The sequence below is a fragment of the Neovison vison genome, chromosome 4 (genome assembly GCF_020171115.1).
Source record: "Neovison vison isolate M4711 chromosome 4, ASM_NN_V1, whole genome shotgun sequence".
Taxonomy (NCBI): Eukaryota; Metazoa; Chordata; class Mammalia; order Carnivora; family Mustelidae; genus Neogale; species Neogale vison.
The window spans coordinates 219,762,340-219,769,932 of NC_058094.1; positions in this window are offsets into that span (position 1 = coordinate 219,762,340).

A 7,593-nucleotide genomic window follows, 5' to 3' on the forward strand; every position below is an offset into this window, starting at 1 on the left:
ACCGTACACAAAGATAAACTCAAAATGGATAAAAGACCTCAACGTGAGACAGGAACCCATCAGAATTCTAGAGGAGAACATAGGCAGTAATCTCTTTGATATCAGCCACAGCAACTTCTTTCAAGATACGTCTCCAAAGGCAAAGGAAACAAAAGCAAAAATAAACTTTTGGGACTTCATCAAAATCAAAAGCTTCTGCACAGCAAAGGAAACAGTCAAAAAAACAAAGAGGCAACCCACGGAATGGGAGAAGATATTTGCAAATGACAGTATAGACAAAAGGTTGATATCCAGGATCTATAAGGAACTCCTCAAACTCAACACACACGAAACAGGCAAACACATCAAAAAATGGGCAGAAGATATGAACAGACACTTCTCCAATCAAGACATACAAATGGCTATTAGACACATGAAAAAATGTTCATCATCACTAGCCCTCAGGGAGATTCAAATTAAAACCACATTGAGATATCACCTTACACCAGTTAGAATGGCCAAAATTAACAAAACAGGAAACAACATGTGTTGGAGAGGATGTGGAGAAAGGGGAACCCTCTTACACTGTTGGTGGGAATGCAGGTTGGTGCAGCCTCTTTGGAGAACAGTGTGGAGATTCCTCAAGAAATTAAAAATAGAGCTTCCCTATGACCCTGCCATTGCACTCCTGGGTATTTACCCCAAAGACACAGATGTCGTGAAAAGGAGGGCCATCTGTACCCCAATGTTTATAGCAGCAATGGCCACGGTCGCCAAACTATGGAAAGAACCAAGATGCCCTTCAACGGATGAATGGATAAGGAAGATGTGGTCCATATACACTATGGAGTATTATGCCTCCATCAGAAAGGATGAATACCCAACTTTTGTAGCAACATGGACGGGACTGGAAGAGATTATGCTGAGTGAAATAAGTCAAGCAGAGAGAGTCAATTATCATATGGTTTCACTTATTTGTGGAGCATAACAAATAGCATGGAGGATAAGGGGCGTTAGAGAGGAGAAGGGAATTTGGGTAAATTGGAAGGGGAGGTGAACCATGTGAGACTATGGACTCTGAAAAACAATCTGAGGGGTTTGAAGTGGGGGGGGGTGGGAGATTGGGGTACCAGGTGGTGGGTATTATAGAGGGCACGGTTTGCATGGAGCACTGGGTGTGGTAAAAAAATAATGAATAGTGTTTTTCTGAAAATAAATAAATTGGAAAAAAATAAATTAAAAAAAAAAGATGTGGCAAATATACACAATGGAATATTATTTAGCCACTAAAAAAGAATAAAATCTTGCCTTTTGCAACAACATGGATAGATCTAGAAAATATAATGTTAAGCAAAATAAGCCAGTCAGAGAAAGACACATACTATGTGATTTCACTCAATATGTAAAAGAGGCAAACCAAAAAGAGGAGATCAACCAAAAACCAGACTTAACTACAGAGCATAAACTGGTGTTTATCAGAAGGGATGAGTGAAGAGGTGAAGGGGGTGAACTGTATGCTTATCGTGATGAGTAATGTATAGAAATGTCAAATCACTATATTGTACACCTGAAACTAATTTAACACTCTCTGTTAAAATGGCCTGAATAGTTGGGTTATTGTCACTAATTCATTTTATTGTGGTGATGTTGTCAGTCCCTTCCTTTCCCCCTCTTTCCCCCTCTAAGAGTCACCACTATGTTTGAGGTAATCCTGACCAAGCAGAATTACATTAAGGGTCTTAGTACTACAAGTATGAGGAGTCTGTGATGAGTGCTGTTGCCCGCATTGGATTATTTGTGCTGGTAGGAAGAGGGCAGGGGGCTCTTAGGCCATTGTTTTCCTACCATGACATCTACACTGACTGAAGCCATAGAACTGCTTTGTCCATTTCTGGTCTCGATCTCCATCGGCACTGCATCTCAACTCCACCTGACCGTCACTGTTGACTGGGAAGCTTGATCCTGCTCCCAGACCTCTCAGCACTGGATGAAAGATGAGTCAGCCACAATTATGCACCCAGGTTACTCTCTGTTGCTAATGTGTCCTGCATTTGAGGCCCTATCTGAATCTTCTCAAAGTATTGAATTCTGCCAAAAAGAAATCCACATTTTTTTCCTGGGATCTACCCACCTTGGGAAGTCACAATATTATTAAGTCTAATTAGACTTAAATATAATTAAGTCTAATGCTTTTCCTTCTGCCACATCTCCAATGTTAAAGTCCTAGTATGCCTGCTACCTGAACTGGCTCAGGTACCTCATATTCTGATAATGTGCCTCTCTTACCACAAATGCAGTATTTTGTCACCTTCTCCAGGTGATCTGGGTTATCGGAGAAGCAGATGCCAAGACCAGATCAACTATGCAAAGGTTTCTTAAAGAAATGCAAGGGAGACAATACGGGGAGGGAGCCAGAGAAGGCTGGGACAGTCAGCCTCCAGGTCAAGGCAAGTCTGACCTGGAGTGGAGGAATGAGGGAGAAAAGGTGGGTGGGAAGCATTTTCGGCTGTCGCAGAGTCTAAGGATGCTTGGAAAATCATTGAGGAGTCTCAGGAATCCCTTGTCCCCCAAAATGGCCGGTAGGTGCAAGAGCTTCCCACAGGGATAGATTCCACAGCCCAGCAGCTGGAGCTCTCCTCACTGTACTGGAAGTTCTGCCAGGAGAGTACTTTTTTTTTTTTTTTTTTAAGATTTTTATTTATGTATTTATTTGACAGAGAGAGAGAGAGAGATCACAGGTAGGCAGAGAGGCAGGTCGAAAGGGGTGGGGGGGGAAGCACGATCCTCGCTGAGCAGAGAGCTCGATGCGGGGCTGGAATCCAGGATCCTGGGATCATGACCTGAGCCGAAGGCAGAGGCTTAACCCACTGAGCCACCCAGGCGCCCATGCCGGAAGAGTTCTGCTGACTGCCATACTCTCCTTCATTACAAAGTTTTCATTAATATGTTTTAGTACTACATTGTTTGATTGAATGGAAAATTGTTAAAGTGTTCTTTTTCATTGTATCTTTTCATTATCTTAATGTAGTGACTATTATGATTAATAACTTATGCATTGTCTTCTAGTATATTGAATATCATTTATACTTCCCCTATAATTTAGTAGTATCTTAGCTCTTCTATTTTTAAACTATAAGTTGGTTTTGCTTTCAAATATAGAATGAGACCTTTTTTTTGAGAGGTGAATTTTATCTTTTTAAGAATGTCTGAAATGCACTCTTCTGAATTTTCTCCCTCCTATACTTGTTCTTCTGTTTTGCTTTAACAATTATGCCTTTTTATACGTAGACTGAATTTACAAGTACAATTCTTCTGAAATGGGTTAGATAGCTTAATTTAACTCAACGCTACAAGGTTAATTAGTGTTTTTATCTGTATTTATATTAAACATCCAAAATAGAAACTTTGGACTCCTTTCTCCAACACAAAGTTTTACACTAATTGTTCATGCCTGAATGTGTGTTTTGTTCATTCTCTTCCTTGATTTCATATATGGATTTGAGTCCAGCATTATATTAATCATGACATCTACCTCATAGTTGTTAGAGTTTTCAGTTAAATCTTTTCAGCATGATTTTCCCATACAGTAAGCTGTTAAAAATAACTTAAATGATTAACTTAGAGATGAGATATGTGGTCAAAAAAATCTCTCTCTGGCCTTTGAACCTATAAAATAGCATTCTGCCTTTTTTTCTCAAATGATTGATCACTCAACCAGGTGGGGAAAAAAAGGTCTTTGGGGGAATAGATACTCTTTAAGAACTTACAAATGCTTTCTTATTCAGGATCTTATGATTTAGGTTCTAAATGTTGTAGCCATCCTACTCTGTAATCGTTAGAATATTATCAATTCTTCTTTAGATTCACGTATTATCATTTCACTGCCATTGAAATGAAAGGTGGAAGCAAATACATCATCCATCCTTTTTTTTTCTGTTATTAGCCCCTATGTTTTTCGTTGTGAAGGATAGAAACCCAACCTGAACTAACTTGGTCAGAAAAGGAGACTTATTTCTCCATGTAACTGTAAGAAAGGAAGCAGGCCAGGAGTACAACAGTGATCATTTTCTCTCCACCTTTCATCACAGCTTCTTTCTAATATTAGCCTCATGATAATATGCCAACAGTCCTCTTCCACATCGGTGGTGACAGGGATCCATGTTCTTTAATTCCCACCACTGAAGAAGGAATGATTCTCTTTCTCCTCCTGTCCAGTTGAAAAATGCCAAGAAAGGGCTGTGATTGGTCTTGCCTGGGTCAGGGATATACTTATATCATCCGTTACAATTGGGGTGAGTTGGTGGTCTTTAAGTGATTGGTTCTATTTGGGGTAGGTGCTTAACTTTAGGACCATCATTTGTGGTCAGGAGCATAGAGTCGAAAAGAAAATTGCATATCCTTTAAGCCAAATGTTTGCAAAAGGGAAAGAACATTTCCCAAGAGAGGGGGTTGCTGCCCCAGTGAAGGGAGGGAGGAGTTTTAGGCAAAGAGAACAATCCCTATTCATTACAATAACTTTTGCTGATTTGAAACCACCTATTCAAGAATTCTCTTGAAACCCAAGGCAGATTATTATACACCATTCTCAAGTCCAGCCACTTTTATTACTTCATTTTTGTCCAATTAGAATTTAACTACATCAGGTTTCATTTCATAGTGTATCCCATTAACTGAGATTTTCAGGATTAACAATGTTTTTCTTTTAAATATTAAAAAATAATTCTTAAAACAACAAATATCATAGCTAATGTAAAGTAAAATGTGATTCTGGACTTTGCCCACTCCCCCAAATCCATGGTCATATCCTAACACACACAAGTGCATGAACCCCCCATCAACACACAGCAATTCTTTTAAGAAAAATATATAATGATGTTTTGCAATTTTCTTTTTATATTTATTTTAAAGTACTCAATTTTAGGGGCGCCTGGGTGGCTCAGTGAGTTAAAGCCTCTGCCTTTTGCTCAGGTCATGATCCCAGGGTCCTGGGATCAAGCCCCACATCAGGCTCTCTGCTCAGCAGGGAGCCCGCTTCCCCCTCTCTCTCTGCCTGCCTCTCCTCCTACTTGTGATCTCTCTGTCACATAAATAAATAAAACCTTTAAAAAAAATAAAGTACTCAATTTTATACATCACTATATATAACATTCCCTCCTATTTAATAACAACATAATATTCCATTGTGTCGATATACATAATTTGTTTAATCAATCCCTTTTTAGTGGACATAAAAGTTTCTTCTAGCTTTGTTATTTCAAAGCAAAGGATATGTACGGTTCCTACTGGAGTATACATATTCTTGTGTATATATCACTGTACCCTTGTGTATAGTATAACCAGAAAAACGATTCCTAGAAATGGATAGCTGGGTCAAAGAGTACGCCAACAATATTCTTAATCACTCCATTATAGTTAATCATTAAGTTACAGTCTCTTTCATTCTAACCTGTCCTAGATTAACAACTGCTACGACTCCTATCATTTCTTTGGCAATAGATCTTTTCCATTCTTTACGCTCTGATCATGATTTTTGAAGTTATTCCATTACAGAGAAATTAGAATTTTTTTCTGGGCTCTTATGAAATTATTTTATTGTGCTAGAATATTTTTCTTGCCCCACTTTTTCATATCTACTATCAGTTTTAGATATTGATGCTTTCATTCATTGAAGTTTTGTGCCGGAATTTTACTGTGTTAGATAAAGGAATCTGTGACCAGTTAGTCTGCCATTTTTAATGCGGTCTCCAATTAAGCATTTTTAAAAATGTATTCCAAAACGCCACCTATCTGAAATATATCATTGTATTTTCCAGGGAGCCAAAGTTTTAAATTCTTTATCATCAAAAGCTTTTCCATTTCATTTAAACATTATGGATAAAAACAAGTCTCAACGGATCCTACTGAGCACACCTGAATGTGATTCTGGTTCCTGGAGACCACTGTTGGGACTTCGTGGTCATCAGGATATAATTTCTGAGAAGGTTTGTCCCTCGTGAATGAACCGGTATCTTGCTGTCTTCTGTCCTTGGATTGGCTCCATGTGCTGCTTCTCCCCAACATCTTCTCCAATGTGAACTAGCTCAGTGCTTTCAGTGGCCTCCATATCTACTTTCTGTGAGTTAACCACTTTATTAAGCTTAATATAATTGCCTTCAATAAACAAAAAGATTAAAGGAAGTCTGATGAACTTCTGCTGAGTAAAATGCCTAGGCTTTATTTTTTACATGGACTTTGGGACATCTATTTTGCCTGCTGATGGCTTATTTTGCTATTTCCTGACCCTAGCCAGATTCTGGAAAGGTGAAGTAATTCTATAGTTGAATTTTGGATGAACAAGACCTTATGGTGTATATTACTTGGCACACATAGAGAATTAAGATTATAGAGTATCCTAAACACAGAATTTTTTTTAAAGTGCCAGAATATTAAAGAATAATAAAACCCTACTCAAATATTAAAGCATGAAAATATAATACACTCACATGGCTTAAAATTTTAAAAATATTTTAAAACTTTTTTCTCCCCGTCTGTTCCCAGCCACCTGAGTCCCCACTCCCCAACAGGCAACCCATGTTATCAATGTTCTATTGTAGTTTATAGAAGTATTTTAAGCATATATATGCAAATTCTCACAAACTCATTTTTCTTTTTTGTACAAACAGCAGTGTATTAAACACATGTCCTACACCTGGCAAAATGTCTTGCCCATCATTATATATCCATACATAAGGGATCACTCTTTTTGCTTTTCCTTTTTCAGTGGCTCCAGATTATTCTACCATATGGATGTGCCATTGTTTATTTTGCTGTTTCCCCACTGATCAATATTTAAGTTGTTTTCAATCTGTTGTTTTTACAACCAATGACGCACTTGAATAACCAAATACATACATCATATCTCTGTGCCAGAATATGTGAATGACAGTTCATAGAGGAGGAATCGCTAAGGCAAAGGGTATAAAAGCACTTGTAACTTTGATAGATATTATGAAACTCTCCTTTATGCAGGCTATTTGATTTTATACTACCTGTTTTCCCCTGGTGTGTTATAAAACGTTTTGCTATTTGTCAATTTAATAAGTGGGAATGGCATTTTAATGTCATTTTAAATCACATTGATCTCACGAGCGAAAATGATGATATTCACATATGTTCTCATCTTTTGCCCATCTCCTCTTTTTTATTGATTTGTAGGAGCTCTGTATATATACTAGGCAAATAAATCTTTCATCCCAGATATATTTCTCAGTTTGTCATCTGTGTATTTACTTTGTTTTGGGTGGTATTAACCACACTGTTTTTTAAAAAGTTCTTCATAAAGTCAGACTTGTCAGTCTTTTCTTTTTTGACTTCTATGCTTCTGTCATACTTAGAAAGGTCTTATTAATGCCTATATACATTCTTTTATTTCCTATTTAAGTTTATGGGGTTTTTTTAAAGATTTTATTTATTTATTTGACAGACAGAGATCACAGTAGGCAGAGAGAGAGAGAGAGGAGGAAGCAGGCTCCCTGCTGAGCAGGGAGCCCGATGTGGGGCTCAATCCCAGGACCCTGGGATCATGACCTGAGCCAAAGGCAGATGCTTTAACCCACTGAGCCACCCAGGCACCCC